Below are 19,490 nucleotides of genomic sequence, written 5' to 3' on the forward strand. Positions count from 1 at the left end.
TGTGGGACTCAATCCCAGAACTCTGGGTCACGACCCTAGCTAAAGGCAGACGCTCAACCGCTGAACCACCCAGGCATTCCAGCTTCAGATTTTGTAGTGCCCCTTATCCAGTAACATAATCTTGGTAATCATTCTTGCCACCTTCTCACTTCACTGCTGCTGGACATCCATCACCGAGTCCAATTGATTTTTCTCTCCTAAATATTTCTTGGATCAGCTTTATTCTTTGGATTTATCTTACACTGACCTTTCCCAATCCATCGTATCTTTCCTAGACTGTTAGAGTAGCCTTGTATTGGGTCGACCATAGTCCTGGTTTGCCCCGGACAGGCATGGATTATTGTCCATTGTGTTGGTCTAAATAACAGTGCTCCCTTGGACTCTTAACACTATCCATATGTTCATGATAAATAATCTGGTCATTCCAATTTAAACTAATCTCTTATTCTTTCATTCTTTCTCTTCTACATAGCATAGCTATGTAATCCTTTCAAAATATAAATTTCAAAGCAGAACATTCTTTAAAACACTTCAGTGGTTTCCAGTTGTCCTCAAAATAAAAGTAAAACTGTTGAATAGCTTACAGGATATCGTGTGGTGTGATCCTTCCTATTCCATCACCATTATGCCAGATGTCTTGTGCTGTTTGGTGTCCTATTTTCACATTGGCCTGCTTTCTGCATTTTTGTTGTTTTTTTTTTAAGTGACATCTTTTGCCTACTACGAGTCTACTACGGGCCCCTTTGCTTAGAACACTCTCTCCTTTGTTTACCCATCTGATAGTTCCTTACTTTTCAGGGTTCAGCTCAAATGTTATACTCAGGTAGGACTCCCCTAACTTTGCAGATTAGGTGAAATCCTTCAGTGCCAATGTAAACAGCATCACTCATGCTTCTCTTGCAGAACACATATCAGATCTTCCATTTATTTCTGAAATAATTCAAATCTACATTGGCCTTCTCCCTCGATTGTGAGCTTCTTAAAGACAGACTCAGATATTTTTTACTTATCATTGAATCCACATTAGCTGAGAATGAATGAGGAAGTAAGAAATAGAAAACTGGTTTCTCTTTCTAGTATAGGTTCTTAGATCACACAGGATAATTTCAAGTAGGACTAGGTAGAAGAAGGAGCCCTCGAGTCAAGGACCCGAGGCTTCTGGAAATAAAAGAAAATGTCAAAGGGTAGTGGAAAAGAAAAGTGGGAAATGAATGGTGATTGTAAGAGAGGAGGTATGTGAAGAAGTGGAAATAAACATGTAATGCACTGTTTTATTTTAGGCCCAGAGAACCTGAGGAATTCAGAGGGATTAAAAACGCTTCCCTGGGGAATGCCTGGGTGGCTCACTCAGTTTGGCATCTGCCTTCAGCTCAGATTATGATCCCAGAGTCCCAGAATGGAGGCCCGAGTCAGTCTCCCTGCTCACTGGGGGAGTCTGCTTCTCCCTCTGCCCCTAACCCCTGCTCGTGTGCGCTCTCTCTCTCTCTCACTCTCTCTCTCTCTCTGTCTCCCTCCCTCCCTCCCCCTGTCTAAAATAAATAAGTTAAAAAAAAAACTTGCCTGAGCCTTAATAGTGAGCTAATGGCAAATTTAATAGACCTTGGCCCAACTGCAACCTCTCTCACTCTCGTACTCTTTGCCTGGGTCTGTTTTTCTTTATCCCCTTTACCATTCTCTAAAATAATTTAAAATTTTATTTGTTTTCTGTCTTTTTTTCTCTGTCAAGATATAAGTTCTTCTGGGCCACAGGCTGTTAGGTTTGCTGCTGTATCCTCAGTGTCTAGAATGATGGTGCCCAGGAGCAAGTGGGCTCACAGAAGTGTTATCAAATATTTCTTAGTGTTAGTGATGCTTGCATTCATACCATATGGAGTTTGGATCATTTTGCCAACCTGAGGTTTTATAACCTGTTTCTTTTCCTATCTTTGCTGCATGTCTGTCTACCTATTTTTTTCAGTCTTCCCCTCACATTCTCCCCTCCCCCAACTTCTTCTCTACTACAAATTATACTCTGAACAAGACTGGAGCCACTTTCCATTGATTTTGAGGTCAGTGGTTTGAGTGACAACTCCATGTGGAGAACTTTGAACCTCCTGCTGACTCATTGTTGGCTTTAAAAAAAATACTCATCTTCCTGAATCCACTGGGTAAATTTATGCCCACAAAATAGACAAAGCCTCTAGAACAAAAACTGTGTGAACATCACAAGTATTGGTATGGCCTTGATTTCCGGACTCAAAAGTATCATGGCAATTTTAAAAAGAGAAGGAGGGGAGATTTTAAAGTATTTTTTATCATTCAACCCAATTTTTAACCAATTTATTTGTGGTTTGAATGTAAGAACCATGAAATACCTTTCCAGTGTATTATTATCCTCAATATTTCTACCTGTAAAAGAAGAACAAAGATATTGTTTGAGAATAAAAAAATATTACAGTGGTAGAAAAATTCAGTTTAAAGTGTTTCTTTGGAAGCTGTCACACGACCCCTGTCTCCATCTCTGCTTGCTGAAGAGTCATTGTTTCCTCTCAACAAATTGGTCACTTTCATTTCTTCTCACCTATAAGTCTTTTTGGTTCTTTATATTTCATTCAAACATGTCTCTTGTCTTCTTTGATTTTTGTTCCCAGTCCCTCATTTTTTATTCCCTTTGTCATCTTGTGTGACATAAAGGATCTGCCAGCCCAAATCCTTTAAAATATTTGTCTTACCAGTGTTTATTGTCCTGTCACATGTACTCTTTAGAAATCCACTGGTTTTCTAAGTTTCTATATTCTTTTCCTTTTTATGGTTTATTTGCCTCTTGACATGAATTATAAGTATATTAGATCAGTTCATTTCATTTTATATGCACTTTTGACCCAGCATTCTTGGTATATATAAATTTTTAATTGTATTCTACCTTGAGTATTAAGACATAATTTGTATTAATCCTCTAGGCAAGACTTCATTGTTAGTATGCTCTTGGCTATGGTTCTGTAACTTTATCCTCAGTGCTTTGGATAGTCTTAACCAAGAATCACCCAGTCCTTTTCAATTTTAATTCTTTCTTGTTTTAGTTTTTGAGGTCGGATGTTCTCTTGTTTGGGTTAGTTTTATTTTCAGTGACTTTCTGGTCACTCACTGCCATTCCTATTTTGTTGACTTCTTTCCCTCTGTCAGCCCCTTAAATGTTGATATCACCCAGGACTTAACCCCTCCCAAGTCTACATCCTTTTGTAGCTGGCATCTATTCTAATTTGTCATATCCCATGCTGTAACTATTGTCAAATTTCTTCTGTATTTTAATTTGTTTAATTCTTATTTTTTCTTCTGTATTTTTAAAGTTATAGTTAAAAACATATAACCCAAAATATACCATCTAAAATCACTTTAATACCAATTCAGCATATTAAAGAATGTAAGAGAAAGACTACTAAAACTATGCCAGTGATTATCTCTAGCTCAGACTTCTCTCCTAAATTCCAGACTCATATTTTCACCTGCCAACCAGCTACCGCTTAGCCATTCCACACATACTTTAAACTCAGTGTGCCTGAATTTGATATTATCATTATCTTCAGAAAATTTACTCCTCCTACTATATTCTCTGGGTGGGTGGTACTACTATCCACCAACTTAGAAATCAAGGAGTCATTCTAGCCCTTTTTCATTTCTTACTTTACACAACCAATCACCAATCCTATTGATCCCGTCATAAGTCAAACAACCCTGAACTTTTTAATTCAGCTCCACCATTTTGTTTCAGGGATCATCTGCAAAGCCTCATCATTGGTCTTCCTATTTCTTTCAACCTATCTTGTACATGGGAAGTTCATTACTTCTTAACATGCTGATTGTATTACTTTGGGTTGTACAATAATTCTCTTTCTTCTCTAGGATAAAATTTGTTGTTGGAGTGTATGTCTCCCACTAAGATAGAAACTTCTTAAATCCAAGAAAAATGTCTTTTTTTGTAACCCTGGTGATGTGTTTAATAGTTAAGATGTTTTGGACTGAGAGAAAGACAATGCCCATTCAAAGTAGATTCAACAATAAGGATATAATCTCATATAAATGGAAGTTCAGAGATTAGAGCAGACTCCAGATGCAGTACAAACAGAGCTTTGACATCCTTTCTATATGATTTTCTTTATTCAGATTTTCACTTCATGTCAGCTCTGACCTCCTCACTTGTCTCTCCAGTGTTCAAGATGATTGCCATCAGCAACGGGGCAACATGATTGTTTGTCACTGTGAGAAGCAGAATCTCTTACCTGAAGAGTAGGTTAAGGGATTTATCTACCAGCCAGATCAATCGATCTAGGTTTTATATATATATATATAAAAATCTATTCCTGTACCATAATATTCATAGTGATGTTATGGACTGATTGACTTAAAATTTGAGTTCCTTAAACCAAAGTAAAGAGGTTGGGATTATCTTGATTGGCCTCGAATCTAGACTTCAAATGAATTTAAATCCACCTATAGAATTGGAGGCGGAGTCTATGGAAGTCTGAAGAGAATTGGAATTCTCCTAGGAAAGAGAAATGCAGAGTGGGTATAGGGACATCATGGTATTCACACCATTGGCATAATGTTGGGCCCAAAGATATATAGTTAATATTTTCCCAATGAACCCATGAAAGGCAATCTTATCTTCAAGCTCTGTGTAAAGTAGGTGACAATGAGAAAGATTTTTAAAAGAGAGTTAATCATATACAAGTAATCATTCACATTGGGAGGCTCTTCCTAAATTTAGTGTCTTGTCCTTTTCTTGACCTTTCCTTGAATCTTATCTTGGCCTAAATCTGGAAGTTAGTAGGAGCCACTTTTTTTTTATTTTTAACAATTGGTGTAACGATAGTAATTGGGATATATATAGCCCAGCTAAGAAAAAAAATCATAATAAGCTCATCATCATAAGATATTGTCAAGGAAAATGATACTTTCATACAGCAATTCTGCTCTTTAGTGTATTCTCATTTTCTGCAGACCTAATAAAAAGGGATTATCTCAGCATCCTATAAGTTTAATTTTGAAAAACAAGAAACCATGAATAATGGAAATCATTTCAAAACATCTCCAATTCACATCTAAAATATGAAACAGCTAAATCAGAGGTTCTTAATAATTTAATCAGTGAAGCATAACTGGAGGATTTAGAAAAAGTGCCTAAACTATGAAAAGATTCTTCAGCTGCTGCTTAATGTCGATATCAAGTTATTTCTTACCCTGGCAAACAGCCAAGCTATTCCCTGGTCACATCCACTTTTCAGCGTTTAGTGGTCCTCTCAATCATTCCCATCACAGCCCCAGGAATGTTTCACAGCAACTCTGCAATAATAGTATATTACTATTAGGTCTTGAATTTTGAGGTAGTTTATCTTCCAGAAAGGATATGAATAGAGCAATAAGACCAAGGAGAGTGAGCTTTATTAATGATGCCCAAGATTTTAGACATATACTATAACCTTCAATCAATTTTAATACCACTTCCCATACCCTAGTTTTGCTCTAAACCAGTCCAACTGTATCTCAGATAATACAATATTAGAATTTTTTCTTTCAAAATATATAATTGTCAGGAAAACCTGCATATGGTAACTTCCTTAGCACTTAACCCTAAAGAGTAACCCCTTTAGTATTTCCTGTGTATCTAGAATATAATTTTCCTTTGTTATGAATTATATTCACAGTTTAATGAAAATAAAAACAACTCGGTTATATTTCTTAAAATGCCCTGGAAATAAATATATCAATGCATTCATCTACAGGTCTCTCTTATTGATTTGGTTCAAACCTTTCACCAAGTTAGTAATTATTCAATAATAATATTTGAATGAAATCCATTCTATTAGACTGAATTCATTCTACCAGATTCACATGAGAAAAGGTTTCTTATTTATGAATTCGTTATTTCTTTTTGGAAAATATTCTAAATGAAAATTAAATCCCCATGTTGATTTCTAATGATAAAAATATTTTTAAAATCTTTTTATATTTTGACAATTTTGCTTTAGGGCAGATAATCAGGAATGATTTTAGAGACTAAGAAATAATTTTTAAAATAACAGATGCAATTTGGTTTTCATTATATAAGTAGGAAACCTTACATTTTTGTCCTGAGATAAATAATTCACATGAAGTGATAGAAAATTGCTTTCTGAAAGTCCATGATATGTGGTTATTTTCAGTAGGTTTGATAACATCTACTTCATTGGATGGTTGGGTGGTTAAAATATGTAAAGCTTCTAGCACTGATCTCATGTTCTGAGAAACTTTTGGGCAGAGGTAAATCCCTTAACTCCTAAGTAAGCCTAGCTGATCACACACATCTGCTTTTTGATTTGCAAGGACTCTTGAACACACCTCTTGAGAATATTAAGGGTCTACTAAACTATATGTAAAGCAATTCAATATAAGTTTTACAATGCTCAGAGGTGCCAGATTTTAAAGTTCAGCATTGAAATTTCCACAAATTCCTTCCAGTTCTAGAATTTTATAATTGGTGCAATAAAGAATAATATGAGGAACTATGTAATCAAACACATAGAAACTTTTTACATGAAGACTGTGATTAACATAGAGTTTCAGAAAAGGGGACCATCAGGGTAATTCATGTTGTCAACAGTGTCTTGACACTGTTGAGATTCTGATCATAAAGAATAAGAAGGATTAGAGTAAGTGAAGGAGATAGTTAAATCTGAGGAATAGCTTGGACAAATTTATTTTGTAAAGAAAGAAGGCATATTGAATACTGCAGGAAGAGATTGGCTAGTCTGAGACAACATATGCCCTTGGGGTAAGTAGTGGAAAATAATTTCTTGTAAGTAGAATGGAGACAAATTCAAGGTTTTAGACATGGTCCTTGGGTGTTTCTTAATTTTTGTCTCATCCCTAGCGCACAGTCTCGTTACCCATGGTGGTGTCAATCACCTGTCTGGTTGAAGGTAATCACATCAGGGGCCAGCATATATAAAAGTGAGTGCAACTGACTGCAGGATAACCAGACTCAAGTGTTCCAGCTCTGACTGTGCCTTTTGTCTCACATTCAGAAAAGCATATCAGAATGTGAGAGTATTGTTATTTTAACAATCTTGAGTCTGCTCTAATTTATTTTGTTTTAGAGCTTATTATTTTAGCAAAAGAGAGAGAGCATGAGTGGGGGGCAGGGATGAGGGGCACAGTAGAGGGAGAAGCAGACTCCCTGCTGAGCAGGGAGCCTGACAGGGGCTCAATCTCAGGACCTTGGGATCATGACCTGAGCCAAAGGCAGACACTTAACCAACTGAGCCACCCAGATACCCGAGTCTGCTCCAATTTATAAAACTAATAAACCATTTCAAAAATGGAGTTTTTTCTGGCTTTGACACTATCCATCTTCAAATGATTACAATATCGTTGTTAGTTAACACTGAAACTGAAACCAATTGTAAGAGGAAGGAATGAGAGTTTTGAAGATAGTTGATCAGAGTAGCATTGTGAGATAGTGATGACATTACAGAGGTTCTCAGCTGGGCAGCCTGGGTGGCTCAGCGGTTTAGCACCGCCTTCTGCCCAGGGTGTGATCCTGGAGACTGGGGATCCAGTCCCAAGTCGAGATCGAGTCCTACATTGGGCTCCCTGCATGGAGCCTGCTTCTCTCTCTGCCTGTGTCTCTGCCTCTCTCTGTCTCTCACAAATAAAATCTTTAAGAAAAAAAAAAAACAGGTTCTCAGCCTAGGGGCTGGAGATAATGGAGATTTCCTAGAATTATGGAAAGGATTTCTCTAATCTCTGAGCACATTAAGTATTGCCTGTGGATCAAATAAGTGATTTGTCTCCCGCATATATGTAGTACCTATTTTCAGAGTGATGTGAATGCTACTGCAATTAATAAAATGCAAAGTTATATTAAAGTATTATCAAATTCAGAATCAATTGATTTTTGTCACTTTTTCTCAGTCTATGCATACTAGATACACAATTATTATGCATAGGCATGTAATTATATTTGAGATTTTAAAGGCATGCTCATAATACTGTAAACCACTGACACAGTAACAAGATAACTAAATTGGGGAGTCATAGGCCTGAGATCTGGTCCTCATCTAGTCACTTGCCAGCTGAGGGTTGGGAATCTTGGACAAACCGTTCAACACTTTGGACCTTGGTTTTTGTTAATTGCTAAGTGATGGGATATTTTTTTAATGACACAGCTTTTGAGATGCTACCAGATAGAACATCTATGATCATCGGTATATAAAATAGGTTAACTTTTCTGAAAATCTTCTCAAGTTTCTATGACTACATGGCATTGGAAATGAAGTCACTGATAACTTATTTTTATAGAGTGATCTCCTTATTCATTTTTGGAATTTGGTGATAAGAGAATCCAAATCAGTATGGCCCAAAAGATCATTCCTGAAAATAGATAAATCCAAGAGCTCTGACTTGTTACTGTCTCACCTGTTAAAGTCACCCAGTTGTGATGCCCTGAGGCCCCCTTGTTAATCACAAAGATTATCCATCTCAGCCATACGGTCTCTGCGTTTGATCTGTATGCTCTTTCTTCTGTCCCATTTGTACTGCAACTTGAATGGGAACGTCGGGCTCCAAGTACTAAGTAGGCCATACTTTTTTTTTTTTTTTTTTTTGGAATTTGGCCTTCCTGCATAGCTATTTGCTTCTGCTGAGGTTTTTATACTGCACAAATAGTGTACTTTATGTATTAAAGTCCTAGAAAGTAGCAATCCATTATTAAGAGTAGCATAATCATGCCTGTGATTGAGGGTGAAGTAGGAAAAGCAACTTTGGTGACTTTTTTCATTCTTTCTACCATGTAACAAGGCAAAAATAAAGAATTTTACCAACTTAAAACTATATGTACATGTATATGTTCCTCAAAACTGTGTAGTTACTTTGCTTTCTATTTTCTATTTTCTCTAGTTTGATAAGCCCTAGAGAGGAGTTAATGTTTCAATTAAGTTTGCTTGTTACTTTTACCTAACAAGCTAGAGATTCTGGAATGTAACTTAATGAAAAATTTCCCCCTCCATATCTTTTGATCTTAAAATAATATTAACAATAGAGGAAATACATATTTACTTCTAGTTCTTACCAAAATATCTCAGGATAAAGGAAATATCAGTTTTAAAGATTACCTTTCTCCTAATGAAAAAAAAATAGTATGTGGACTGTGTAATTGAGTTAAAATATTTGAATCTTAAATACAACTTCATTTTATTTAGAAGTTTATTTTCAAGTAATGTTTTAAAATGCAAAATTTGGTGTAATTCCATATTTTTTTAAAAAGATTTTTCTTTATTTACTTATTTGAGAGAGAATGAGAGAGTATGTGTGCATGTGAGCAGAGGAGGAGCAGGGAGAGAGGGACAATCAGACTCCACACTGAGCCATGGAGCCCAATGTGAGACTCGATCCCGTGATGCTGAGATCATGACCTGAGCTGAAATCAAGAGTCAGACACTTAACCCACTGAATCACCTAGGCACCCCGCCCATATTTTTTCTGTAAAACATTGCCATCATGGAAAAAGTACTGGTATTAGTAGGGTTTAAATGATTTACAGATTTTTTTTTAAATTTTATTTATTTATGATAGTCACACAGAGAGAGAGAGAGAGGCAGAGACATAGGCAGAGGGAGAAGCAGGCTCCATGCAGGGAGCCCGACGTGGGATTCGATCCTGGGTCTCCAGGATCACGCCCTGGGCCAAAGGCAGGCGCTAAACTGCTGTGCCACCCAGGGATCCCGATTTACAGATTTTTTTTAAGAGGAATTAACATTAGTCCTAATCTGATGCAATTTCCTAATCTTCAGCAGCAAAAATAAGAGATTTTAGAATAAACCAGCTCTACAACAGTACAGCTTCACAGACCTTTTTAAATCAACAAAGTATGCTACGTTCCTATTTCAAAAACCACAGACTCACAGCTTTCCCAGACTCTCTTTACATCTTCATTTGAAACCCATTCATCCAAAAGATTAAGACAATGAGATTCAAGTCCAAGGCAATAGCAAGTATGTGCATGAAAACTGCCATGCTGTTGCTCCTGGGAGTCTTGCCATTTCAATAGCATGATTTATAACCACTGAACAATATGTTTTTATTTATTATTCTACTTTGAAAAGGAATTTGAGATGGTTTGGTGGGCATGATTTAAATAAACACATCACAATCTTATTTTTGTGCTTGTTATAAGCAGTTTTTCCTACATAATTGGTACTTGTTTTCTATCTTTGAATTTTGGTTCCTATTGTATATTTGGTAGCTATTGCACTTGTGGGCATGGTGTGCTTTTCTACAAGTTAAATGAAAACATGAATTGATTTTGATGTAGCTACTTTCACTACTTCGGTTGGTGTGTTTGCCATACCTGCAGTTCATAACGTGTTTAATGACCCAGAACTTTAAAAGCTAAGTTTAGCCCAGCACAGTCACCTCAAACCAACACAAGGGAGTGGTTACATTTCCAATGTCATTATGGAGACAGAGTTCAAGACTTCAGTGTTTGGATTTGTCAAACTCTTCGGGGTTTTAGCTATAGGATGTGTTTAGATTTATCTTAAACAGCAACTCAGATGATAAATTGAAATTCAAGTATAACTAAAGAGTACAAAACTTTTTGTAAGCCTGCAAGCAAGAAATATGCTACCAATCCTTTGCATGATTTTTAAAAATCATTTTCCAAAGCATTCAGTTGAATATTGAATATTATAGCATGTGATAATAATAAATAATTTTAAATATTATTCTAAGACTGAATGGCTAGAAACATCATGTTACTTTTAGGTATGAGAAATAAACTATTATGTATATAGACCAAAGGAACTGTGGCTTAGGTTGGATTCCTTGGAAAGCAGTCTCTGAGAACAAAAGCTGCATACAGAAGGTTTACTGGGAAGTATTCTTGGTAGATCTACCGACAAGAAAGTGAGAGGGAGAGTATTGGGCAGAGGGGAGAGGCTGACCCACAGTGCAGTTGCTGCTGTAGTGTAAACCAGTCCAACAGGAAGCATTGGAGCTGGATTTGTTCTTCAGGGTTGTCTTCAGTTGAGGTTCAGGGGCTTGAACTTGGTATCCAAGTGCTAAGAGCAAGCCACAGGGAGAGATGCAGCTATAATCTATTAGCAGTCATTACTACTAGTATCTGGGGTCCATCTACTCCAGGAGAGAACTCAATGGAGCGCCATAGTATCCACTACAGGTAGGTCTTGGCATATTCTGATTACTCCACAAATGCTACAAAGAGGATATGAAGGAATAGTAATGACAGAAAAATGAACTGGTCATTTTCCACTGGGTCTTAGTGTATCAGAACCACTCTCCCTTTTTTAAAAAGGCTTATTTATTTATTTATTTATTTATTTATTTATTTATTTGAGAGAGAGAGAGGTAGAGAGAGAACACGAGCAGGGGGAGGGGCAGAGGGAGAGAGAGAAGCAGACTCCCTGCTGAGCGCAAAGCTCAACACGGAGCTCGATTTCATGACCCTGAGATCATGGCCTGAGTTGAAATCAGGAGTTGGACACTTAACCAACCTAGCCACCGAGGTGCCTCTATCAGAACCACTCTTATTTATAAGATGGTGTTTATTTTGGTATTCAAAGATCCCTTTTAAACTTCCTTAACTCGGAAGGGAAAGAATAATGTTCCTATTTTGCCTGGTGCAGGGATTTCACTTTTTCAAATTGTGGCAAAAAAAAATACATAACAAAAAAATACGTAACACAAAACTCACTCTCTTAACCGTTTTAAAGTATATGGTACAGGGGATCCCTGGGTGGCGCAGCGGTTTGGCGCCTGCCTTTGGCCCAGGGCGCGATCCTGGAGACCTGGGATCAAATGCCACGTCGGGCTCCCGGTGCATGGAGCCTGCTTCTCCCTCTGCCTGCGTCTCTGCCTCTCTCTCTCTCTCCTCTCTGTGCATTCTCATGAATAAATAAATAAAATCTTAAAAAAAATAAAGTATATGGTACAATTAACTGTATGCATATTGTTGTGCAAAAGATCTCTAGATTGTTCATCTTATGAAAACAAACTGTAGCAAATGACAGAATTTTTTCTTTTTTAAGGCTGTATAATATTTCATTGTATAGACGCACCCCATTTTTTTAATCCATCAGTGGACATTTAGGTTGTTTCCAGATCTTGCTTATTGTGAATAATGCTGTAATGAACAGAGGAGTGTCCAAATATCTCTATGTCTTTGAAATCCTATTTTCAATCCTTTTAAATATAGATTCACAAGTGGGAATATCCTGGTCATATGGTATTTCTGTTTTTGATTTTCTGAGGAACCTCCATACTGTCTTCCATAGCACCTGCACCGTTGTACATTCCTTCACCAACAAATATTCTCTCTCTCTTTTTCTCTTACTCTCTTGCTCTCTCTCTCTCTCATAGCAGCCATCTGAACAGGTGTAAGGTGGCACTTCATTTTGGTTTTGATTTCCATTTCCCTGATGATGACTGACGTTGAACATCTTTTCATGTGCTTGTTGGCCATTCATATGTCTTCTTTTGAGAAATGTCTATTCAGCTCCTTTGCAGATTTTTACTGGGGTTATTTATTTTTCATGAATTCCCTTTTAATCACTCAAGTCCAAGCCTTCATTCTTAAAACATAGATTGCTTGGAAACTTCCATCTAATTTACTACATCTTGATTTTGGAAAAGTATTTTAATTTATCCAAATTTAGTTTCCTCTCTTACAAATTGGTAGTAATGATGCTCTCCCTGCCCAGACTGCAGTGTTGTGGTGAAGCATCAACAGAGAAAATTACTAAAAAGACATTTTTACACTGTTCAAAGTTCTGTAGAAAAATAAAGTGTTATGAATTCAGAACAAAAAGAATCTACATTTTATGACTACTTAATACTGCTTCATTTACATTGGAGCTAATGATTTCTGTTTTTGTTCTGCTTGATGAAACTCCAGATTAAAACTCTGATGAATGAATCAGTCTGCCTCTCCCCACCTCCCTCTGTCTCTCTGTCTCTCTATGTATATACAGCCCCATCCCTGAATGTTAATGCACTGCTTAGTATATTGTGCTTTTTTCTAATCTGATAACAGCAGCAAATGTTGGTTGAGGCCCTACTGTGTATCAGACATTGCACTGGTTTTGGTGAGGAAGGAAAAGATTAATCTAACACCTTAAGCAGCAGGCCTCATCTTGTGAGTGAGGCTTATGAAGGCATGGCACACATATAGCAATATTAAAAACTCATTGCTGATTATTTTGCTACTTAGAATAAAAATGTAAGTTACCCTCCAAAATAAGAGAGTCCTTTAGACTGAATTGTGTAGAGTGCTGCTTATTACCTGGTTTTGCTCATGTTTGGCTATAAAATCATATCTCTAATATTCAAGTAGGAGCAATTCTGTTAAAAATAAATAAACAACAGATTGGGTTGTTTAGTTCAGGAATTTTTTAAAGTGCTAACATTTTCAGTAGAAAAGCAATATATTTCCTCTAATGAGAACTGTACAGTTTTCCCTAGCTGGTTATACCCAAGTGGAGAAATGGATTTTGGAACTGCTGATCATCTTTTATCAATAGCATGCTCTTCATTACGATCTGGTCTGGTTTTTCTTCCCTTGTCTTCTGCACTAGGCTCCCTGTTTCATAGCTCTCTTTATTACATTCTCTACCTTGTTCATTTGCAAAGTTAAATGTACACTAAAAGTGAATTTTTACTAAAGGCATTGCCTTTCAAATATCTTATAAAACGCCGGCTGCCTCATTTACAGGAATCATGGAATGACTGTGTATCTTCGATTCTGTCTCTCACACTTAAACTTGAAGACTTTCTTTCTAGCTGTGTTCTTTTTGCTGCATCAGCATTTGTTTGATTTCTATACCAATGAGAGGGGCATTTGAAAGCCTGTTTTGGATACAAGTCTTTAATAGGCAGAAATGGATGCTGTATCATTTATCTCCTGCCCTGTAACTAGCTACCCCCAAAGATAATGGCTCAAAATAAGAATCCTATATGTTGCTCATGAATTTCTGGGTCTGATTTGGGCCAGGCTTATCTTAGATGGTTCTTTTACTGGTCTCACTTGGGCTCATTCATGTATTCATGGTCAGCTGGTAATTGATGGCCTCACTCACATGTCTGGCACTTGTTGGTTATGAGATGAAACAATGGGTATGATAGGGTCACTTGCCTATTATTATTCAGTAGGCTAGCATAGTTCACATAGTGGTGAAAGGATAGCCAAGCATAGCCCAATATCCAAGCATTTCTCAAGCCTTTGCTTGTGTCATGTTTACTAATATTCTTTTGGCCAAAACAAGTCCTTCGGCCAATCCATATTCAAGTAGTAGAGAAATACACTATAGCACTTGTTGGGAGAATCTGAAACATCTTATTACAAGGCTCCAGGTGCAAGAAAGGAAAGAATTTGTGGACATTTATTCTCTCCCAGAGATACTTTTATTTTGATCACCAAAGCCTTTCTTGTGTAATATCACTCAGTGTTCCCTGACAGCTATAGCTTTGGATATTTACTGTTTCTTCAGTGTCTGCTCTATATCATGTACATAAAAGAAGCGCTTAAAAATTTCACTTAACCAATACTTCTGAGATATAAGAAAGCACAGACTTGGATAGGCATAAAGGATGTCCAGTAAAAATGCTAAACTAGTATATGAACCACACACACACACACACACACACACACACACACACAGTAGGGAGGGAAGGGAGATGGGGGAAAATGAAAAAGCTTTTCATCAGTGGTACTGAACCAGAGGCAAATTTCCTCCCCTCAGAGGTCATTCAGTAATGTCCAGAAACATGATGTGTTGTCACAACTGAGAAGCTGCTCTGACCAAGGATACTGATAAACATCCTACAGTGCACAGGACAGCACCACACAACAAAGAAACGTCTGTACCAAAATGTCAGTAGTGCTAAGGTTGAGAACCTGGCTTTTTACTGAATGCATATGGAAAGAATTTATATAATGTGACTTATAGAAAAGCACTTAGAAGATGCAAACTGAAAAAAGAAGAGGCTAGGGTTATTACTGTTCTCAAATTAGTGAAAGAAGAATACATTTGGGTGAAGTCAGGTTGGAGTTATTCCTCAAGAATAATATTGAACTTGTGGGAGGAAGCCGGATGCACTTCATTGCTATAATCCATGTTTTTATGGCTCGCTCAAGGTGATTTCTCCCCAGCTGGAATGGATATTAGATGTATTTTGTGGGTACTATATATTGTGAACTATAGCTCTTGGAGTCAAAAGCATTTGAGTAGTTAATAATTTTTGATACTGAATGGGACATTTAGAAAAAGTATCTGATGACCAGATCATTTTTAGAAATATGTGTAGTGGTTAATCACATTGTCTTCACATTGTCACTTGTTAATGTGAGATCTTGAGCAAGTATTACCTTTCCGCAAAATGAGAATACCTGCACTGAATATTGTTTGGTAAAATTAAGTAAAACGGGGCTTATAGATAACCTTGCCTGACACATAAGAAACCCTGAGTAAGTGATAGTGATTATAGTGTTGGTAGTAATCTCTCTTCCTTCCCAGTAGCAGCAATATTTCTACTTGGATTATATTCTTAATAGCGGGAAAGAATCTGGTAAAAAATGATAAAGTAGTGTCACTGAGCTTCAAAAGTCTAGGGCTCCCACATCTAACAGTTTTTTCCCTAAAATCCAGAAATACAAGTGGGTAACATGAATCCTTGAGTTCTGATTCTCTAGGCCTTGACATGGATAGCACAAGCCCTTATTGTGCTAAAATGTAAATAATTGATGATAGTTGAGTCACATATTTTATTTCCTCTCTAGAGTAAGAAAGGATATAGACAAAAGTAAATGATTATGGATTTGTAACATTTATTTCTAGTTTTCCACCTGGACCTGCAAACGACAAATAGTTAGAGCCAAGAAGTGAGGTTGTTCCTTGCCCATGCACAATAGAGTTTTGAGTCCATGCATGATTTTTAACTTTGTTAACATGTACCCTCTAACTCTTACATATTTCAGTAAGCCACGTGCTTTCCCTCAACTATTCAAAAAGGAAAGTATTCCCCAATGCTGTTTATATGGAGAATAGTTATTTCATCTATTGGAAATATGCAAGTAGCTGAAAAATCTTTCCTATAATTGATAATGAACTTTAAGGCAGTCTGCTCACCTATACAGAATGATACTTTTAAGTATTTTTGCTAGTGTGAGTCCAATACTTTATCATTTAGTCAGTTGACTGACTTTTCACTTACAAAAGTAAAGAAAACCAAAATGTTACCCACATTCACACAACAAAGCAGGGCATAGAATATGTGCTTCTTGCTTTTTTTATCAACCAAAGGAGACCTGTGAATTACAGAAAAACCACATGTGAACACTTCAAAGGAAGTATGCCAAACACATTGTGTGTGTGTTTTTAAAAAGATTTAGTAGCTCCTTTAAAGCTCTAAGTAAAGCTGTTAGTCTGACTAATCATATACCCCTGAAACCAATTAAATTTGTAGACTAGAGAAATATTCTTCAAACACTTTTGAAAAAATGAGAGTTGCCTCCTAAAGCCAACACCTTTTAATTAACAGAATACTCAGAGAATAACTGTGGTTTGCAATAGTATATTACACCTACTGTTATTCATGCTACTATTCCAGTGTGCCAAACTCAATTCCTTTCAGCTATTTTGAGCTTGAGTTTCTGTCTGCTTGGCTTTGGAAAGAAAACACAGTTTTCAGTAGAGATGTTTAATTTTCTAACAAATGCATGGGAAATGCATTATGCTATAGTCACCAGTAGTCAGACAGTACAGGCTCTGTGTGTCCTGTGTACATCTCTCTATACAGGTATATGATGTGTATATTCCTTTGGCTTAATGATATACACTGTAATATATGTGGTTCTAACATGAACTAGTTAAGCAAGAAATACAACAGAATCTCTTGCTGGAAGGACAGTCGCTTGTGTGACATCATAAGAACTCTCTTCTGTTGTGACCCCATCCTGGAAGAGATGCTTCACCCAGCATACTTGAGACGAGTAACCCTGGTCTCCATAGTGGTTTGGGAAGCTGAGATCTGAAGCAGCCATTACCAGGGTCAACTCCTTGTGACCCTGGACAATGACTTGAGGCAAGGGGCTGACATCCAGGGAAGCATATCAGACCGTAGTGTATTAAACAGGGCATGGAGGAAGGAGTACCTGCTGGCTGGAGGGGAAGCCATTCCCCCATGCTCCTTAGGGAGAACCTAGAAACTCATCGCACAAGTTCAGGTGTAAGATTCTGTGTAGTTGTTTATGTATCCTAACTCCTTACCTGATCATGATTATGAATTAAGAGAATTCTCAACAAATTCTCTTCCCATCTTTTAAATTATGGAGTTATTGGAAAACTCTGGGGGGACTAAATATCCCTCCCTGACCTCTAGAGTCAAGATTTTGTTGCTCAGTCTGGGAAAGTACCCCCTTACAGATCTGATCAGCCCACATTTTACCTAATAAAGTGATTTGCTCATTTTTCTAGTAGCATGACAGTGGAAAAGAAGGAATCTCATTTTTTTCTTTTTAGATAAAAGTAAAGGCATCTGAAAATACAGTATGAATCAATATGGTATACATAATAAAATGAAATATTCTCAGGACCTCAAAATTTCTCCTTCGAAACATGTTGCTTAATTAAAAAAAAAATAAGAAAAATACCTGCATGGATCTAGAGACAAGTTTTTTTTTTTTTTTTTTAGGAAAAATGAACTATTTTAAATAGTGTTCTAGATAGAATTGGCCTTGATAAAATGTGAACTAGATGGAAATTAGCCTCTTTCTACTTTATGTGATAGCACTTATTTCTCTACTTTTGGAGACCCAAAGTTTCTGAGTTTAGAATCCAGCTCTCAGTTACTATCAATTGCTGATCTCTAGCCACTAGACAAGCAAACAAATAAACACCTAATAATGGGATAAGATTTTGTCCTTCTTAGTGATCATTAGATTTAAGTAGTAAAATGATAAGGACTGGAAAGTGTTTAAGACTTCAAAGAATAATGTAATTCTATGCCTCATGAAGACTTTTTAGTTATACATTTACCCTGGTTCTCCATAAATCACAGAAATCTAGAGTTGTGATTTGAAAAAGGAAGTGGAATATTTGTCTGAAAAAAGGAGAGAAGAGTTTGCTTAGAAGGGCACAAACCATGAGAGACTCCTAACTCTGGGAAACAAAGGGTTGCAGAAGGGGCGGTGGGTGGGAGGATGGGGTGACTGTGTGACAGGCAATGAGGAAGGCACTTGATGGGATGAGCACTGGGTGTTACACTATATGTTGGCAAATTGAATTTAAATAAAAAATTAAAAAAGAAGGGCACAAAAGTAGGAAATGGCCAGTGCTGATTGGAGAATATATGGAATAGAGACTGAGATGTTTGCGGGGGTGGGGACGCGGTGCATGGGCAGAGTAGAGGGAGGAGAGGCTGGAGTATGAATTCTAGTTCAAAGAGCCTAGAATGGCACGCTAATTCATTAAGTCAATAGCCAGTAAACATTGTTTGAGCAGCAAAAGGAAAAAGAAAAGAAAACTCACATACATACAGTATACCTACTGGCAGGAGAATGCTAGAAGATGTACATGTATCAATTCATAAAATACTTAGAACAATTTCATGAGATTAGTACTGTTTTCCCCATTAGGTAGGTGAATACTCTGAGGCTCACAAAAGCTCAGTTTCTCGAGCAGAATAAAATCCCTTACCTCAAAATGCCTATAACCTCATTCAAGGTTGTATATCTAGGAAATGTTAACACCAGCTGTCTGTGAGAGAAGTACTATTCTAATTGCCATTTTGTAGAGGAATAAATTGAGATTCAGAGAGCTTAAGTAACCTGCCTAGGGTTCCACAGCTAAGAAATGGCAGAATGAAGATCGAAATCCAACAGTCTGATCTGAGACAGTCTGTTTTACACTCTTCTTCTTCATCCTGTGGTCTTTCCTATTTATCCCCTCAACTGAAAAGTGGGGAACAAAAAAATTGGTTGGTTCTTTTTTCTCTCTTTAATATTTGGTCCTCCTTCCCCAAGCAGTGGCTCTTCCTCCATTAGTTTCTTGTTCTGAGAATAGTTAAAATGACCTGAACAGTGAGATCCTAGAAATATTATGTGTTCTAATCTTCAAGGAACCCACCTTCGAGGTTGTTGTTGTCTTTTAGGAATATCCTGTGTTAGAAGGCCTCAAAATCTACTGGAAGGCTCAGTGTGCACAGATTTGTTTTTTAGATTCATTCATTTATTGAGAGGACATCAATTGAGCACCTACTGTATTCCACTACCTGTGCAAGGTACAGGAGCTGGAGCAGTGAGCACAGGGTACCCGGTTTCCCATCCCTTTCTCATCACTGTAGAGGTGTTTTCAGATGTTGAGTGCTGGAGGAGAAGAGACCAGCAATGAAGGGCCTGACTGGTCCATAAATGGGACCCCCTGCCAATGACTGGTATACTCATGGCTATGTTGCTGACCTTT

At 37.2% G+C, this 19,490-nt stretch overlaps 1 protein-coding gene across 16 annotated transcripts in view; it reads left to right on the forward strand.

Moving 5' to 3' along the window:
* The window catches only part of DMD (dystrophin), a 2,162,139-nt gene that overhangs the window by 1,512,191 nt on the left and 630,458 nt on the right, over positions 1-19,490 (forward strand). The window contains exon 1 of one of the 16 annotated variants that reach the window (XM_077887793.1): positions 16,977-17,129. The exons of the other annotated variants lie outside the window; for them this stretch is intronic. The gene's annotated coding sequence lies outside the window, so the exon portion shown is untranslated. Of the gene's footprint in view, positions 1-16,976; positions 17,130-19,490 lie in introns of those variants that run through there. 16 annotated transcript variants of the gene reach the window in all.

This window comes from Canis aureus, chromosome X (assembly GCF_053574225.1).
Source record: "Canis aureus isolate CA01 chromosome X, VMU_Caureus_v.1.0, whole genome shotgun sequence".
Taxonomy (NCBI): Eukaryota; Metazoa; Chordata; class Mammalia; order Carnivora; family Canidae; genus Canis; species Canis aureus.